The sequence below is a fragment of the Anser anser genome (genome assembly GCF_964211835.1).
Source record: "Anser anser genome assembly, chromosome: 1".
Taxonomy (NCBI): Eukaryota; Metazoa; Chordata; class Aves; order Anseriformes; family Anatidae; genus Anser; species Anser anser.
The window spans coordinates 35786422-35805694 of NC_139720.1; the positions used below are offsets into that span (position 1 = coordinate 35786422).

At 36.3% G+C, this 19273-nt stretch overlaps 1 protein-coding gene across 7 annotated transcripts in view; it reads right to left on the reverse strand.

Annotated features, from left to right (window-relative positions):
* The window catches only part of TAFA2 (TAFA chemokine like family member 2), a 197753-nt gene that overhangs the window by 165023 nt on the left and 13457 nt on the right, over positions 1 to 19273 (reverse strand). Inside the window, exon 1 of one of the 7 annotated variants that reach the window (XM_083827770.1) lies at positions 17816 to 17967. The exons of the other annotated variants lie outside the window; for them this stretch is intronic. The gene's annotated coding sequence lies outside the window, so the exon portion shown is untranslated. Of the gene's footprint in view, positions 1 to 17815; positions 17968 to 19273 lie in introns of those variants that run through there. 7 annotated transcript variants of the gene reach the window in all.

Below are 19273 nucleotides of genomic sequence, written 5' to 3' on the forward strand. Positions count from 1 at the left end.
AGAGAAGTTGTGCAATCTACTTTCTTGGGCATTAACAAGACAAGACTAGATAAAGCCCTGCACAACCCAGTCTGACTTCATACCTGACCCAGCTTTGAGCAGCAGTGGACTTCTGAGACCTCTGAATTATCCTATGAGCCTATGATCCTAAGATTAAGAGATAACCTATATCTCTGATACCTTGCAATACCTCTGATACTCTTCTGATAGAATACAGCACATGAGAGTTGGTTAAATAGCTAGAAGAAAATAAATTATACTAATTTGAAAACAGAGTGATGTCTCTCTAAGTTAAAATTAGCATTAATAAATAAGAATACACCATCCATGTTCAAATACTTCCATTTTGGCATTTTATATATTGCCAAATATTCCTAAATTTTGTTGCTATTTTGAAAACAGTCACGCAGATGGACAGATTTCTCCCCTTTCAGCTGGCTGGTAATGATACCTCTGAAAAACATCTGGATATTCCACATTTGAAGATTCACTGACCATGAAGAAACTGATGGCCTTTTCAAAAACTCTTTAGTTATTTACTTGGCTAAAAGAGAAGGAAGAATACACATGACCTTTTGCACTACCAAGGTGCACATCTGTTCTATTCCAAGATTAGATGAAATTTTAATTTTTTCTTGTATTCATAAAGATCAGTCACTACAGATTTTACTTCAATGATCACCTTACTTTTTTTCCTTATTTTGACATTTATTAACAACCAAAAATTTTCGAGAATTCTTGGAATGCATGCTAGGATTATATACCCCACAACACATCTTACAAACGAGCAATTAAGAAACTTCTTCTAGATAAACGACAGTAAGCTGTATGGCAATCTTCACCAATTCATGTAAAATTATTTTTCATTCATTCTGGAAATTGCAAATCTTCCTCCCACTATCTGGAGCATTCTGACTTTTTAACAGTTATTAAGTCACAATCACCATCATAATCACATAATCACAACCTTGAAATAAATTCAACCAGGTAAAAATTGTAACATTCAACCCAATATTAGAGTTTATCTGCTCTGTTACCTTTGCATCCCTGTGTCTAAGCCAATAAACCTCAAACATTTTTCTCTATGTACTATTTATCCCCATGTCAAATACCTGGAATAAAATGATGTCTGGACACAAAATATTTAAGTAGATACACGATTCAATTTGCAATACTTTTAGGTGAACTATACATATTCTGGAAATACAGATGTTCAAAACTCATCTTCTTGCATTTCCCTTATATGTATGCTGTTTAAATGTGGGATCCTCTCACGTTCCTGGATGGGTGATAGGTAGATGTGAGCTATTGCTGCCTCAGATCAAGTACACAGGACTGTCTTGATGCTCCATCTCAGAGGTCTCCCATGAGAGTGAGTATTAATAATATTACACTAAGTCCTTTCTTTGCTGGTGAGGAATCTTCTTTGGAATCTGTGGAATCTTCTACCTCAGTTCTTCTCTGAAACTCTTGCCTAATCCTTGTCCTTAGTGAAAAAGGATCCAATTTCTCTTTCCATTTCTGTCACATGCCCTTGAAACCCTCCTGTAACAGTCATTTGAGCAGTTCAAGAAACATACTGCCATAAAGATGAATAGGAGGTGGGGTCAGCTTCATTTTATGGACTGCAGAAATCAAATGGAAATATCAGTGCCTCTATTAAGGCCACTGGGAATTTCCACATCCCATCTGAAGAAGACAATCTCCTACTGTATTCTATCCTATGCAAAATATCCACTGAATGTTTAAAATTAAACTGGCAAATGACTGCATTTGGCAAACTTTTGCTTTTTACAGTTTTTTTAAACATAATTTTTATCCCTGCATTTAATCATTTAGGTAGAAGGTACACACACACACAAACACACAAACACACACACACACACACACACACAAAACTTAACCACAAAAAAATAAAAGACAAGAATTCTTCAGGTTGAAATATTAAATAAAATTAAAGGAAAAGAATCAATCAGTTATATTGCTTAGTGCTGCTCTGCAAAACTTTATCTTTGACTCAGGTTTCCTCTTACAGATGCAAAAGACAAATGAAATAAGAGGCATTCCTTCATACAGAGAAAGGTGGTCACTATTTTGGAGTGGCCCAAAGCTAGCACATAAAATCATCTTCAAAACTTAAGACATTCTCAGCAGCTCACTGTAATGAAAACATTTATTACTGAAGGCTGATGAGGATGAAGTACAGCTCATCTGCAGGGTGAAAAAGGGACACCTACTGTGAATGCTCTGAACTGCCCTCTGGATGTGCCTATGGTCTTTACTGACTGTAAGAAAAACCGTGGAAGGATTAATATAGCTGTCTGGGGTGTTGAAATAGTGATAGATTTAAGAAAAATAGCAATGATTTTTGGATACCTAAATACTAGGTGACAATGTGTCCTACACTGCATTTGCATACTGTCTTACTGTGGTTATGTGTAACTACAGAGGTGTACTTTGCTGAGTTTTTGCTTCTCTCAAAAGCATTTTAGGAAGTGAGCACATACACAGAAGCTTAGATTTACTGTACACTCCTCTATGTTCAATCAGATCTATCTTCTTTATTATGTGGTGTCTAAGAATAATGAGTGTTCACTAGAAAACAGGGATGGAACAAAATTACAAAATGACAAAATTAACAAAATATTAGTAAAATTGTTAGTAAAATTATATTCAAGAATAAATATTCGGCTACTTCAGTTTCTTAGTTTCTCTCTCTCCTTCTAGTTTCACTGAAAATTCCTTCTAACTCAAAATGGAGTTTCTTTGTCCAAAATGAGTGCTGCTCATGGAGGAGGAAAGGAACCAAGGGAGAACCAAGAGCCTTTCCTGTGCCGATGTAGACCTGCAGGCCCCAGTGCTGCTTAATTCTTTCAGGTATTTGAATATAGGAATCCTATGTGTGAGGATTTAACATTGTTAAACAGTAAGAATATAGCATCAAGAGACACTAGAGGTACAAACAACTTATTTCACTCACAGCTATTATTTTTCTACAAATATCATATAAAGACTGATAACGGTATTACCAGCCATAAAAGTTGTAACGTTAACGAAGCAGCATGTAACTATTGTGTGTATCATTGGAGTGACAGGGACATTGTCACCTGGCCCCTCTCTCTCTGTCTGTACAGCAGCCGAAGGGAAGAAGAGCTGGAGGCCCTCTCAACTGTGGCTTCCTGAGTCTGCACAAGGACCTGAGGCAGAGACTACCTCATTGCCCCTTGCTTTCTCCTGGGTGTCAGACAGACACCACCCGTAGTACCGTGCCAACCACACCAGCTACTCCAGTCACAGGGTACAGGAACAACACCAGGGGAAGGGGTGAAAAGTCTCAACACAGAAGAAAGGAGAGAAAGATAGCGAAAAGAAAGCAAAATGCAGGAAGAAGAACATAATGGCCTGGTGAGAAGCAGAGACCCCAAGTGACAATACACACATAATTTTCAGAGGCAAACTCTGTTTTCCCTGTGATCTCTGCATGAGTCCCCTTGATGTTCCAGGGAGCGCTGGAGTTTGGCCTTGGTCTATCCTCCATCTGACAGACTATAAAACACACACAGACTCACACCAGTTCCTCTTCATGGATTTGCCATGCCAGATCAAAGAAGGGGGAATTTGGGACCGATGCAGTACTGATGCAGCTGGCAGAATTGTTTATTTGAGAGGCTAAATTCAACCTTCGCTTGGTCGAATAACTTAATTGTGCTTACTGGGAGCCTGCTTTTTTAAAAGGTTCAATTCTTTCTGCTGCCAAGAATCAGAGCTTGCTTTCAGCATGTTGAAATTATCTCAGGGGAAGGCTTTTGTGAGCCAAACCATACCAAAATTATTCTTAATTGCCTTCCACACTCTTGTGAAACAGGAGATTATGCACTGAATCCACATTTTGAAACAAGAAAATTAAGGAGAAAGAAAAGTAAAAAACAACCTGACAGAGAATAATAATAAACTAAACTACATATTTTTAACACTTTTTAACTTCAAATATTAAGATTTTTTAACAATTATTTTTGCCCCCGTAGAAAATTTTAATCAGGTTATGCTAGCAACAGGACATACACTGTATCAGGTGTATGAAAATGACAAATTGTACAGACCACTACTTGAAAACAATTTGACTGGTCTATATAGATGCATGTAATCTTTATTTGTAAATTGTACCATAAATTAAACACAACAAGTAAGATAGAGAGTCTCCTGAAGAGTAAATAATATTTTCTTTCTCTTGGTTTGCTTTTATTAATATGTCAGAAGTTTCAGGAAGGATGAGATTATCTTTTATGCTAGAATAGCAATGCTGACACAACAATATTGAAGTTATCATTGAAAAACATTAGTCTGCAGATAGTTTTCATCTATTGTACTGAAGTACAAACATATTTCTTCAGGTTTTAGCAGCGATACCTCAGTAGGAAGGTAGACAAAAGGAGCTGTTGAATACAGCCTCTGTAATCAACAGTTTTATACTCTTCAATATGTCTAGGATTATGTCAGGGAAATTCAGAGAAGTTCTCAGGTTTAGAGAACAAGGAACTAGAAAGCTTTGAAGACAGATTAGTTAAAACCAAAATGTCTGTAAGAATTATGAAACATTTAATACAGATATGGGTGCAAATGGGTCAGATAGATATAAGTCTAAATTCATATATGATGTGACAGGTTTTGACTCTTCAGTGATTCTTCTGTCAGTTTGAATAATGTGCAGAAGAATATATCTGCTTTCTTCCCCTTTACAGAGGCATCTTATTCTGTCATTCAGTAAATATAAGTACCAGAGAAGAAGCCTTTCCTAAATGTGTTCACAAACACGTTCATGTGCATGTTTGAAAATAATTGCATAGAAAGCTCAAAGGGTTTAGATGACTTTTATAAAATAAGCATAATTTATAAGTGTACCCTAACCCTTGTTTCTGTAGCAGCACACAAGAAGAGGAACCCATAATGTGGCTCAGCTTAAAGCCAGGGAATATTAACATATGGGGAAATTTAGGACTCTGGCATAAATTATTCCAAGCTTAAAGCAATCTTAGGTGAACCACTTCCTAAAACAGACAGGAACATGTAACACAGGTTAGCCAATGCACACCATATATATATTTATATATAGCACCTATCACCACATTGATAAACACACTTTGGAACCATTTGTAATCACTCTGATAGCAGGGGTAAGAAAACCAAGACTTGCTGTGGCTTCATCGTATGACCATGTTTAAAATTAGCATGTCAGTCACCAAAAATAATAACAGTTTTTCAGTACATTATGCTATTTCTGATTAACATGGCTTGAGTTTTCCTGAAGGAATGCACAAAGACAAGGGAAAGGTCGACAGTCCCTACTACTTCTGTATAAACGATGAGATATTCTCAGGATTCATAAGCTGCCATGGTAAGGTGTGTCTGCTTGGAAGTGATTTAAAGATGTTTGATCAAGTCCTCAGTCAGAAAGTAGATTTTATTAGATCCAATCTCATTAAATATCTCCAAATTAAATTTCTTATAGACTAGAAATATATCTGCAGAAGCTGGGTATTTTCAACTTTAGTTGATATAGCATAGGTGGACATCCATGAGACCTTTGACACAGCACTGACTGACATTCTGATGAAAATGCTTTACACAAAATCAATTTAGCACATCTTAACTGGATTAAAAAACTGTTTAAATGAGAGTTCTCAAAAAAAAAAAAAAATCCAGTGGTGTTGTTTCTAGTGGAATCCCATAGGATCTACTTTTCATCGCAGATAAAAATATTACTGTGGAAAATTATTGTCCATAAGATTCGCAGAACTTGTCTTAATCCTTACATACATATCAACAATCCTACATAATGGTAAGAAAAATACAGATGCTGCAAAGTGACTTGATGATTTGGTAATTTGGGCTTATTCAAATTACTGGTACTTTTTACAGAAAACTATCTATCAGGGTTGAATTATTCACATCATACTTATTGTATGAGAAAATTTACTTTGAAAAGTTTGGCAGGTAAGATGGTTAAATAATTAATTATAGGTTTGCCACCTATGTTTCCCAAAAACTCTTTCTCATCTTGCAGCACAATTCTTTGGGAAGGAAGAGGTGCTTCTGACCCCTCCTCCTTCAGAAATAAAGTAGTAGCTGTCAAGAGAGACTGAGAATCATTTAGAAAGTAACTCCAGAATATATATGAGTTCATTCCTTACTTCATCTGCATCGATACCTAAAATCACCAAAAAAAAAAAAAGAGAGAGAGAGAGAGAATAAAGATAAATAAATAAAGTATCACGTGTGATTTTCACATATATGGAAAAAAAGAATCCCTTTATATTTTTATTAAATAGGATAAAGTAGTCAGGCCCCACATAATGTATCAAATAAAATTCCTCAGTAAGTCTGAACAAACACTAGAAGTAATAAAAGAAAGAGGTCAAAGAAATTAAAATTTAAAAAAAAAATCTGTTCAGCAAACAAGAAAGACCTACAAAAATTCTGTATAAACTCAGAAGTTTCATCAGACTCACAAGGGGATTTTTATAGTTTTGGTGTCAGGTTATTCAACCATTTTAGAATTCAGGTCACTTCAAAAGAAAAATGTAATTTCAAAGTAAAAATCAAATAATTTCATTTCTATAACGTGAGAACATTCCATGTATTCATGAAGACATTTACCTTAAAAATTAAATTTACCTTAAAAATTTACCTTAAAAAAATTAATTCAAAACTACCCTTTTATCCCTGAATGAATCTGTTTCTCAGATTGCATCCCATTTCCCATTTCAGCCTCTCCTTACACAATATCACTGAACCTGTAAATCAGGTGAAAATGTGTTTCCGGATATGTAAAATGAAAAGGCTACACTGTGTAAATTACAATCTCTAAATATCATTGCTACATTATTTCATACTGCTGTTCACTGATCTTTTCTATCATTCCCTTTTTGAAGGACTGCATTTAAAGGCTGACGGAGAGGTGAGGCAAACATTACACTCAACAGTATTTTTCTCTTCTGCAATGATTATACAGAGAGCAAGTCAAAACAAATGTAATGACTCATAAAAGATTAGCAAAATGTCACCTGGAAGTCGCACTCCTGTGATGACATCTATAGAGGAACCTCACTGGTAATCCGATGTTTGACAAAGCAAAACCATGACAGAAAACAGTAAAAGACTGGGGAAAAAAAATCTCAGCTAAATCAAGCTCTGAAGGGAATTCACTCTAGGATGAGATGGGTAAATGTCCTTCCATACCAATAATATTATAATGGTGTACATAAATGAGAAATACACATATGAATTGTGCCTGCTTGTTCTGGTCACTCCTGTGGTGGTGTTTTCCCAAGTCCATTGGAAGATTTCTGTAAGAGTTGCATGGCTAAGTCCCAGAGACAGCAATGATTCCCTCAAGCATACATTTAAAGTATTTAAAGGTTACTAACCTTTGATTCTTATTAGTTAGATATAATGAAAGCTTAGATTTGTATTTAGACAAACTGTATTCAAGGCCAAAAAAAAAAAAAAAAGTAAAATTTTCTCCACAAAAAAAAAAAAAGTACAAAAACTTAATGCAAAGTTTAAAACCCCACTCACTAAGAACAAATATTTCAAAATCTTTGTGCCACCCACTTTTGATTGAGCAGAATAAAAACTTGAGAGTAAGCTTTCTAGAACCTGTTTTGAAACAGATAACCTTTCATTAACCTTAGCATTCTGTTAAAAAGTCCATTTTGGCTTTGTATTTCTCAAATTGGACCTCTGTGTATAGTGGGAGATTTTTTCACACTTGTGGTTGATACTTTCTGATTTGAGCTTGTTTTGATGTCAGTTATGGAACCCTGAAAAAGAGATCAATGCAAAGTTTTGAAGAAATTATAATTAACAGGAATCACATTTGCAGTGGAGAAACAGCAAGAGTTTATCAGTTTAAATGGGCACCTTGAATTGTGCTTAAAATCCATCATTAAAAAGAAGTACCCGGTAAGATTCATTTAAAATAATTCAAAAATTGTTTTATTACTAGAGAAAATCAACAGCTGAAACATCAATGAAGGTGCATAACACTTTTTATCCTGTTTGTTGTAGAGGTCATGTGTTGTATCCATATCATTCCTCACATTCACACTTATCTAGAGGAACAAGAGAAATTGAAAAAAATCTCCCAAACATCAAGCTCACAGATCCTCCAATGAAACAGCTGCTACTGGGTCAAATCTTGGACTGAGACATTAGGGGAAGTGAATTTGGTCCAGTGCAACCTGTAAATGTACCAGGAATCACCCTTCTCAGGTAAAAAAATATATACATATATATATATATGTATGTATAAAATAATAAAATAAAAATGCTAAAGGCATTTTTCTATTCTCTCTTGTCAAGAAAACATATAATTCCCAGTTCTGATTCAGATCTTTTGGTTTATTTCATAATCTACAGAAAGCTGACATGAGACAGTCCTTCTGCTTACCAGAGGGAAATTTATTCTTCACAAATTTCTCACTCTTGAAACCCAATCTGCCAGCCCATGAGAACAATCATACAGGGTCAGACTGAAAGCACGTCTCCAGTACATAGTTTCTAACTGTTGCCAGCCAGCAGCAGGTGCCTCATAATTTTATGTAGAGCTTGTAACAGGGTATAAACCTAGAGTGATAATTTCCCCAGAACGTGAGCAATTTGCACCTCATGAAAATCATCAGGCAGAGAGGGCGTTATTGTAATAAGACTTGGTGGAGTGTTCTTCATGGAAGTGCCAAGTCTTTTTCAAAGCACTGTAAACTTTCAGAGTCCACAACATCCTGCAGTGAGCAGTTCTGCAGCTCAACCTGAACCATGCAAAGAACATCAACTGCCTCCCTGCAAGACCCAACCCGATTCTGTGCTCCTTTCTCCTCTTTCCCACAACAGCTCTGGGGTTTCTTTCATTCTCTTTCAGTGCTCTGTTCAAACCAGGACACTTCAAAGTCTCCTGATTCTTAGCTGATCAATCCTGCATGAAAGATGTCCTACTACAAAGCTTGATCCTTCCAAACATAAATTACACATGACATTTGCCTGTAACAGTCATCTTTAAATCAAGATGAATGTCAGGACTCCTCTGACAGACCACTCAGGCTCCCATCTTTAATATTTTCATTTTCTAGTTTTATTATGTGAGGAAACAGTAGGTCACAGGAACCCTTATTTGGGTTAAATGTTTGCAGTCTGTTGCACCTTTTGTCTTACTGGTTTCTCAGGTAGTTAAGATGCAAGTTCAGGTAAGCAGAGATCAAATAGCACCACCTTGAATCATAACACCAAAGTGAACAAAAAGCCAATCAATCTTGGAAGAAAGTTGCAATATATTACCTACAACCCACATTGCTAAGCATATGAGACAAATACCTAGGAGTCATGACAAAATTTTCAATTACAGGAGTCTGAATGAGATCCCCAGCTATGAGAACATGCTCTGCCTAGTGCCTGAAGGAAACCATAACCTCCACAGAGCATCACCTTGGAAGGTACAGGATCTGTTGTGAGCCTGAAGGAATAATTAACTACAAATGGTCATAACACTGCAGGCAGATGGCAAGCAACTAACCAGGGAAAGAAGTCCTTTCACAATGCCTTTTCAACTGTTTTCCGCAAACAGTCTCCCATTCCAGAATGATCACGTTAAATGAACCTGAACCTAAGCACCTCTCACAACCAAAAGGCCACCTTAGTCAAGACACCTGTTCTTCTCTCAAAAAGCTCTTGCTGAAGTCCAAAATAGATTTTTTACTTTGGAGGAAAACTTTAAGGAATGGGTTTTTATTCGGTTTCCTATCAGAATAATAAATTCCCAAAGCTTGAACATGAAATAGAGTTGATACTCTCGGTAGTAGTTATGATTTTTTTTTTCTCATTTTTTTCTCATATATTTTTTCTCATATATTTTCTCATATTTTTTTTTTTATTTTTAGCTTTCATTGAGAATCTCACTCAATATACTCCATAAAAGGAATCTGGGTCCTATCTAGACTCAGCAGTCTTGAGCCACTCTCTTTTCCTATCTCAAAAATACTCTCAAGGATATTCCCCTATACAGGGGGAAGAATATTTCATAAGTTCTGAATATAGAACATTCCTCTACCCAGATATCTTCTAATGAAAGCTATATAAGACACTGAAAATGCCCATCAAAATCATATACTAATCAAAAAAAAAATCACAGCTACTACGATTACTACTACTACTGCTACTATACACTATGCCATTGGGTTTATTGTCCATTTACAAAGCTATTTCTTTCTCCAATGAGTATAATCAGAGAAAGACTGTCACATGAAGCTTTGTTGAGATTCTTGCTAACGGTAACAAAACTTAAAAAAAATTTTGATTTGAAATGGTCTAAACAAGGTTGGCCCAGATTTGTATTTGTACCAAGATCTCAAAGTCTTGTTACTTCTGCAGACAGAACATTTTGAAAGGCCCATGATGGATGCTTGGAAACCTGAGGATTCAAAAGTCAGTCTGGGGTCTTTTAAATGGACACAAGTTTCCAGAAAGCATAGCTGTAAAATTTGAGCTGTACAAGGTAGTAAGCTTCTTGACACCACTGTTCACACCACAACATTAAAGGGTAAGCTTCCTAGTCATTCTTGGAGGCTGAAAAGCCAAGCAAAATTTTGCTCATTGTCTGGCATGAGCAAGGTGTTCTAAAAGAGGTCTGAACACCTGGTTTGGTGTGATTTGAGCCTGCCCTTTGCTAAATCATCAAACATTCTTTTATTATATATAACATGCAATAAATGTAGCAAGTACATACCATCATTTTTTTATCTTTTTTTTATTTATTTTTTTTACCAAAGCTGGCGGAGATAGAGACATCTTTGCTGCACCCACTTGACAGTGCTATTATTTGATTTTTCAGTCTGTCTCACAGGTGATACCATCTCCTAAGCCTATCTTAAGTCTTTCTTGCACACTGAACAAATAGTGCCCTTCTCACAGTTATCATGTTTTTATAAACAGTGCAAAAATTGTGAAGGTATGCTGCTGGAAAGCAGTCTAACTTATCTGCAGTTTCCAGTAGAAAACCTTCTTGTATAATCACAATATGCACCAGGACAGATCGTTGTTCCAAAATAAAAGGCTACAAAGTCTTACGTAAGTCTGAATGTTGAGTGAAGAAACAGCAGTGATCTGGAGGTCATAAATACTCAGGCTATGCTCACTCCATATGCTCTGAAGTCCATCTATAAATAGCCTTCAAATTGCTAACACATTTCAAGAAAGTTGAGTGACCCAGCTTTCACTTTGTAATGTGAGGGTAAAAGTCTAATGATGCCACAGAAGGGCAGAGGAAAAGAGCTGCTGAAGCCATGTAGACATCTGCTGAAAGGGTCCTAGCTGTGAATTTCCATAGAGAGAACCAGCTGGCTTTAACACAGACAAAGAAATGAGAAAGTACAAGGCCAGTCAGAACAAGGTCAGCTCTGTGTGGGGAGAGAGCAAAGCAGCTTACGCTGACGTGAGTAGTCTATGGGAGGGAGAAGAGAACACCTCCAGACACACCTCTGCTTCAGCACTTCCAATTTCCATCAAATTCTACAGGCAGCTATGACTTTAGACCTTTATTTTTTTACGTGTCCATATACATCTTACATATTTATATGTTCAGGAATAAAAACGCTGCAAAAATAAATTGAGTCATCTGCAACCCCTATTTCTAATCTATATACTAATACATTTCATTGACTTTGGAAAATGTTTCCAAGCAAATACTACTGATGTGCGGGACCTTGTACTCTTCTTGCTCCCTCCGTTCCCCCATGACTCTTTTTAACCTTCATGTGTTCTTTCCAGTAGCTAGCAATGCACTGTCTATTCAAACCCTTACCTTAGTCCTGGGCATCCCACATGCCGGGGAGCAGCTAGCTGAGTGTGAGCACAATCACCAGCACTTATGGTGACAGAGTTGTTTCTGTCATACTGCCCTTGCAACAGCTCTCAGTGAGTTCTCAATGTGACAGTGAAAAGGGCTCTGTCATCTGTTTGGCTTCACACACAAATGTCATCTTGGAAATCACTTCTCCCACACCCCAAATTGCATTTTGGAGAGACTCTGAGTTGCAAATAAATATCCCAAGAGCACTCAAACAGAAGTTCGCTCTTCTTCCCTTCTGTAACAACCAAAGAAGGTAAATCACAGCATTTCAATAGACAAGAAAAAAAATCTAATCAACATTAGCTTATTACAGGTAATTCATATTGGCATGGCAATTTTCTTTTGACATTTACAACTAAAAGTCCTCAAAATATCCAAGTAAAGAAAAAAGTTATATATTAATTCTTCCTCTAGGATATTACAAAAAAGAAATATCAATTTAAGTAACTTCCCTGTAATCACAGACAAAATACTTTTTGAAAAGAGAAACAAAACAAAACTGTTATGAACAGTCTTCTATTTTAGTCAGTCAAAGAAAGCAGATCATGAAATCTAGTCTTTGATCCATTTTTCACAGGCGTGGTTCAGAAAACATCTCTGCTTAGACCACAGATCCATACATACAGCACTTTCTTTTAGAAGTCTCTAGATGAGCTAAGCTCATTGATCTAAGATTTTGTGGATCTGAAGTTTTTGAAGGGCAGCCAAAAGTTTCTCTTCATTTTTCAGTTCCTTCCAGAACCTGAGATCTTGCTTCTTGTTCCTAAAATACTTAACCATATTTACATTGTAAACAGCATTATGCTGAGATGTATGAAGTGGGAAAGGTCAAAAAAAAAAGAAAAAAAAAAAAAGCACCCTTACTGCTTTTTTTTCTTTTCTGTTTCAAGTTAACCATCAAGGGCAGATTTTATTCTCAAAACAAGACTTAAGCTCTGAAATGAAAAACTATGTGTTTTTTGTTTGTTTATTTATTTAATGTTGTCACAGTCCTATCTATCACCTTTTTTGAGATGCACAGACTCAATTGCTTGACCCCTGTGTTTACTATAAAACGCTTTATGTTAACATGGGAGTGACCTTCATCTACAAACTCCCATCTCATGGACATTGTCTCTCTGTACGCCTTTTGAAGGACACATTATAACTGAAGTAGGTAATTTTAATTGACAATGTAAAGATGAAAGCATTTACTTGCCTTCAGACAGAGCACAGGAGTTGCATACTGCACTGGAGTATTCCTCAGTATTGGGTACTTATGGAGAGTTCCAAGTCATTTTTCCAAGAGTCTGCTATCCCCAAGCAGCTCCCAAATGGAAGACACTGTCTCCAATGGAGCATGTTTTCCTTCAACCTTAACTGGTCCTATGTAAAAGAACAAGTTTCATACACAACTCCTCTGTACTGTTTCTGGACAAGTTTCAGCCCTTCAAACCACACTAACCCCAGCTCAGCCCTAAAAGAAAGGGAAGCCTGATTCACCAATCTTTCTACAACATGAGGTGCTCCAGTCTGAGTGAGTGATCACTAAGGCTCGATAATGCTCTGCTGCACGTGAGGTACCATATATATCCCCAGCCATAGGTGGCAAACTTCCTATATACAAAAGCATCAACAATACAGCAATACCATGAAATCAAATGCAATGCGTAAGCCAGGTAAGATTTGTAAAAGGAGATACTTTTTCCTCTAAAATTAAAACAGGTCAGTACAAATTGTCCAGGTCATCACAGGTGACTGCATAGCTATCCAAACTCCCATTTTCCACAATTTGGAAAATTGCTCTCCAAAACTGTGATGTGGAAACAGCATCTTCAATAATTTCAGGCAAGGTCATAAAAGCATTCCTTTGTAGAATTCTGAACAACTCAGTACATATCAAGGGCCAAGATGCGATAGTCCCGAACTACAGAAAAATAAGCAAGTTTGATCAGCTGAAATTCTTCTGCCTGCAGCCCAAGCTTAGGCATATTTATGTCAGCAGATCAAAAGTCCCTGCAGAAAACTCAGATTTGGTTCTCAGAATAGTATACAGCTGTCATGATAGCTTTGTCCAGTTTAGAAAAAGGGATTCAAATACTGTTGGGATTAGCTAATGTGATCATTGTTTCAAGGTTGGTTTACCAGGGATTGAAACAGTAAATGTCACAGCTAAAAATGTATCTAATATCAAATCTAGCCCTAAAGAGCCACATCATTATATCTCAGAGCTGTAACAGCTCTCCTAAGCATCCAAAGTCCACAGTGATTCTTAGCTTTGGATGAGCCTCCACCGACGTGACAGCGTCTCCTGGCTAACTAAGCTTTCTGACTACAATGCCAAGGCAAAGGTCTTTCTCGTCACCTGTACTTGAGAATTGCTTACAATCGCTGAACTAACTAATCTGAACTAGAAATGCCAACTCATCCTCTGTGCATTAAGGATGCAGTTCTTACAACAGCTTGTTCGGTGATTGAGACATAAAAATGTTCTAAATCACATTTGGCTTTCAGCCAAATTTTTCGATTAAATGCTAGAGAAAGAAAGGAAGAAAGGAAGAGAAAGAGAGGGAGAAAAAGAGAAAGAAAGAGAAAAAGACAAAAGGAAAGACAGAAAGACAGAAAGACGGAAGGAAAGAAAGATGGAAGGAAGGAAAGACAGAAGGAAGGAAAGAAGGAAAGGAAGGAATTAAGCACACAACACTACTTGTAGTCAGCAAACTGCTTTCTCTTGGGAATGTTTTGCAGAAGTCTTTGGAATTAAAACCCACTGCATCTATCATTATAGTAAAGTTATGCAAACACATTATATTGGTGAAGATTGTTTGGAGATGGGGATCAGTTTCTTGGAGTGGACTACTTGAACAAAACCCTTGTTAAGGTTCATCTCATTTTTCCAGGATTTCATGACTGCAAAGGCAGTCAGTAAGCAGTCGGTAAAGGCAGTCAGTAAGGAGTAAGCTGTATCTCCAGTACTTTTTCAAAATTTTGATCTGGCAATGTCTGCTTCTTTAGCGCAGAGAAGGGATTCATACAGATTTGAGATAGGACTCCTCAGGGCAGACAGTGTTACAAGTAGATGAAATTTGATTTTAGTTGTGGAATTTGATTAAAATACAGAGTTACTTTTTTAGCATATGGGTCTTTGTTGTATGCACATAATCTTTTTACATGCACAAATGACAGTAAGTTATGCAGGCTGTCTTGCAATTTACACATGCTATCTTAATTTCTGTTTATAGAAAGTATCTACTTGGAGTTGCAGAACTGCAAATTACAGCTGAGGTCAATGGAAGCTATAAGGACTGAATATCCCCAACATAAAGTACCATGTGCAAAAAGTCAAAAATGTCCAAAAATACTTTGACTGGAAGGAGAGGTAAGATTGGGTTTATTGGCTCTGAGAAAGACATCTGCATCACCCAAGGTAAAATCTGCTGTGTCCTCCTGTTGAAGTTTCATTCCTGTTAGCACTAAGCAGTACTGCTGATGTAGCTCAGCATAAGCATGTCAGCTGGACACTACAAAAAATGAAGAGAGCTCCCCAGAAAGCAGACATCTTGGTCTGTGTTTAGAGTGGAAATAGGATGAAAGTCAAGATTATAGTGAGAGTTTTTCTGATGCTCGCTTCTACACTGCTATGAAAAAGAAGATGAGCTATATTCAGAACTAAAAGTAGCAAAATTTTCTTCCAGGAAAAGATGCTAATGTACTCATTTGGGAACGTCTGTTAGGAAAAAAATGTTGAACCAAATTAGAAGGGCTTCCAAATTTCTGTTAGCTCTCTCCTGTTTTATTACAAAATTATAAATGCATCTGTACAGCAAATTAAATAAAACTTGCAAAATGCTACAAAATTACTGCTTCAAATTTAATGCAAATAATGAACTCAAGTTAACAGAGAAATCAGCTTAAGATGGAGAAAGGACTTACATGAATATAGGTATGAATATATATATGAATATATATATGAATATATATATGAATATATATATATGAATATATATGAATATGAAAGAAAGTGACTCCTGGCAGATATTCACTACAAATACAATCTATATACACTCTCATTAATATGGGTCCTACAAAAACCACCATGTAAACAGTCAAAAAGTATAAAAATCTTTTTCATTTTCTGTTCATTTTCAAAGCCTGTGGCTGTTTACAGCAGGTATATATGCATGTATACATCATGTGAACTGCTTCTTAGAAATGATTTTGTGTTAAAACCTTGAAGTACTTTTATCCCATTTATGACATAAAGAGTGGAATGAAGTGAGTTCAGCAGAAATGTTCCACTTTGCACAAGTCCTGCTGGGCAGCTGTTTGTACTCATTTTTGTGAAATGTTTTTGTATGAACTCAGCAAAAAAAATAAATTAAAAAAAAAAAGGCCCAAAGCAGATGTAGCATTGCCTTATTACATACCGTTAGATGTCTTGTTTTAAAATTGTTATCACACTGTTCATGGGCATTCCAGACAAATGCGGGCTTATGGCTTGGTTAAAACCCTGTAACAGTTATTTTGAAATAGGGCTGAACAAAGTTCATTCTTCATTCATTTTTGCCTAAATAGTGTTCAGCATCAGTTCAGCTGTACAAATTGCTGACACTAATTCTTTCTATTATAGACAGGCCCTAGGGTTTTAAACTGTATCCATCAATCTAGGTATATCTATCCACTCTAACATTTAAAGACAGATTAGGTCATTAGTTATGAAACCTCCAATAACAGCTATCGCATATTATCACAAATAATATACTAGATTTTTTTGTTGTTGTTGATTTAAAAGGAGGCTGCTAAGTATGTAAGAAGCATAATGTTTATTCCCTGAGAGCATTAATATTCTCGAATTCCTGCAGGAGTTTACAATTTTACATGCTATAAAATATTTTATATCTGTATTATCTGTGGCATGAGAAAACTTTTTTTCTTTCTTATATTTTATCTTCAGTTATTTGCATCATTTCTTGCAATTAAAATTAAAAGAACTCTTCACAAAATGGTACATAGGATCTTTCCAACCATAATTAACATTTTTGTGTGTTTTGCCATTAATTAGAAAGTTAGAAAACTACATTACTCAATACTCATTGGACGTTTCATCTCTAATTAGTCACATATTGACGTTCTGCTAATAGAAGTGACCTGCAACAACAGCTTCTCAAATAGAGATACTGGGGAAATCAAGACATGTTTTTAGTAGTCTAGAAATAGTAAGGAGCCGTGAAGATCCTCACCAACTTAAAATGCAGTCAAAAATTATTTTGCTGATAGGAAGGAGTGAAGAGAGGAATACTGTGGAAGAAAAAATGAGGATATGGGATGAGGAGAGAGGGTACACTGCCTCATCATGTCAGGGTTGGGACGCAAGCATTTTTTTCAACCTAGTGACTTCAACTGTTGCTGCCTACCCTAAGAATCCCTTCACAAGAGAAATGACGAGCAAAACTACTTCTTATATTTAAGATTCTCTAATTCTGTAGTAAAGAGTTTAATAATCTAAGAAGTACTAAAGAAGATGTACTTCTTGCATTATTTACTCTGATTATAGACAAAGGAGAGTTGTTTTGTTTTGTTTTCTGGTTTTTGTTTTTGTTGGTGGTGGTAGTGTGTATGTTTGTGTTTTGTTTTGCTTTGTTTTTTTCTTTCAAATTCCAGTTCTGTAGGTTGATTCTGTCTATTTCCAATGAGGGCAATAACACTTTGGGAACTGATGCCAGTAGACCTATATTCTACATAACAGCCAGACTAAAGAAACCTAATGAATCACAATCAAGTCACTAATGTGAAAATCAAAACCACAAAGAAACTTTTTATAACAGTCTCAGTGTTTGTTTTGTTAAAATACTAGTAGACATTGGCAATTATATACTTCTTAATCCTGTTAGCTCAAGGTATGTGGACCACTGCTGCATGCGGGACAATGTTAAGACTTACAGCTATAGACCCACTGGCAGGCGGCTGTCATGAGGACTAAGGACTAGAAGATTCTCTTGCAGCGGTCAGTCCTGCAGCTGAACTGAAATAGATAACAGCAAAATCTTTCATTTTATATTTGTGCAGCACCACATTCCTGACTGGTTCAAGTAAGTGCCACTGTCACAAAAGTAGTGTACATAGAATATACCTCTTTCAAGACTATGCATTTGGTTTATTGCTCTAAAACTCCACAAGTAGATTTTTACCCTCATTCAGTATATACTTATTCATTCACGTGGAAACTCTTCCTCTCATTTCCACCTATTACACTGCAATACAATAAATGCTTGTTCTGAAGTTAACTATCCTTCTACACAATGCTCTCAGCAACAAAAGTTGACCTCAGAAATAAAATTTAACTAATGTCATGCAGTTGATGATTTAGAATGAAAGCTGAATTCACCCCTTCCAGAGATACTTTTAAAAAGTTATTCTCTGTTCATTCCTCTTGGAATTATCAGAAACATTAAATCTAGTTTACCCAGTTTGCTAATCAGGTTGTAGCTTTTTTGTGAGCTTTTTCAAACCTCAGATGAAGATCCAGACTTTGAATTGAGTGTGGAGGTACTTTTTCACTAGCTAGGATTTTTCATCAGATTATATCACTAAATAACATACAAAGAAAGAGATGAAAATAAAGTTTTAGCAGAGATTGTCCCCCAGATTAATTAATTTTGTAATTGCTGTCTATGATGCTATTATTCTTCATGTCACTTTCAGGTCTTGCGACAGGATTCAGTTCAAAATTAAGACACCTAAATTTGGGCACTGAAATGTAAGTACTTAATTGAATTGACTAAACACAATATCTGACATGCCCATGAGTCTCATGTTATTGATCTGAAACAGTACTATAAATCCCATACAAGTATCTTAGATACGTTGACACATATAAAAATGCTCACTACCGACTGTTAAATCACAAGTTTAGGGCAAAGTATGACTTTGACTTGAAGTACAGTTCAGCTGATACAAAGTAGGTATCTCTTTTAGGGCAAGTAGAATCACTCTACACATCTGTTGATAAGGGACAGGATTCAGCAGTTCAGGTACTTGAACAAAACCATCTTGTGTCAGCTGAGATGCCTCAAAGGAAGGAATTGGCAAGGCATATCATGTTCTGCACCCATCTTGAGTAGCGCTTGGAGGCCAGACAAGATGCTCTAGAGTCTTTAAAATGATGTTATGCACTTGAACCTACCCTAGATCTCCCTCAATTATGAAGTTAAAGCAACTGCCTCACAAGTAGATAGTTACAAGTAGAAACATATTTTAGGTTCAGTCTCAACTTGAATCCCGTCTCTAATGTCCCCTTTAGTAGGCTATGACCAAATTTCCAACATCAAAAAACAAGTAGCACTGGACCTTACAACATCACAAAGGTAACACACAAAGATTTTTACCCTTGGCACATCT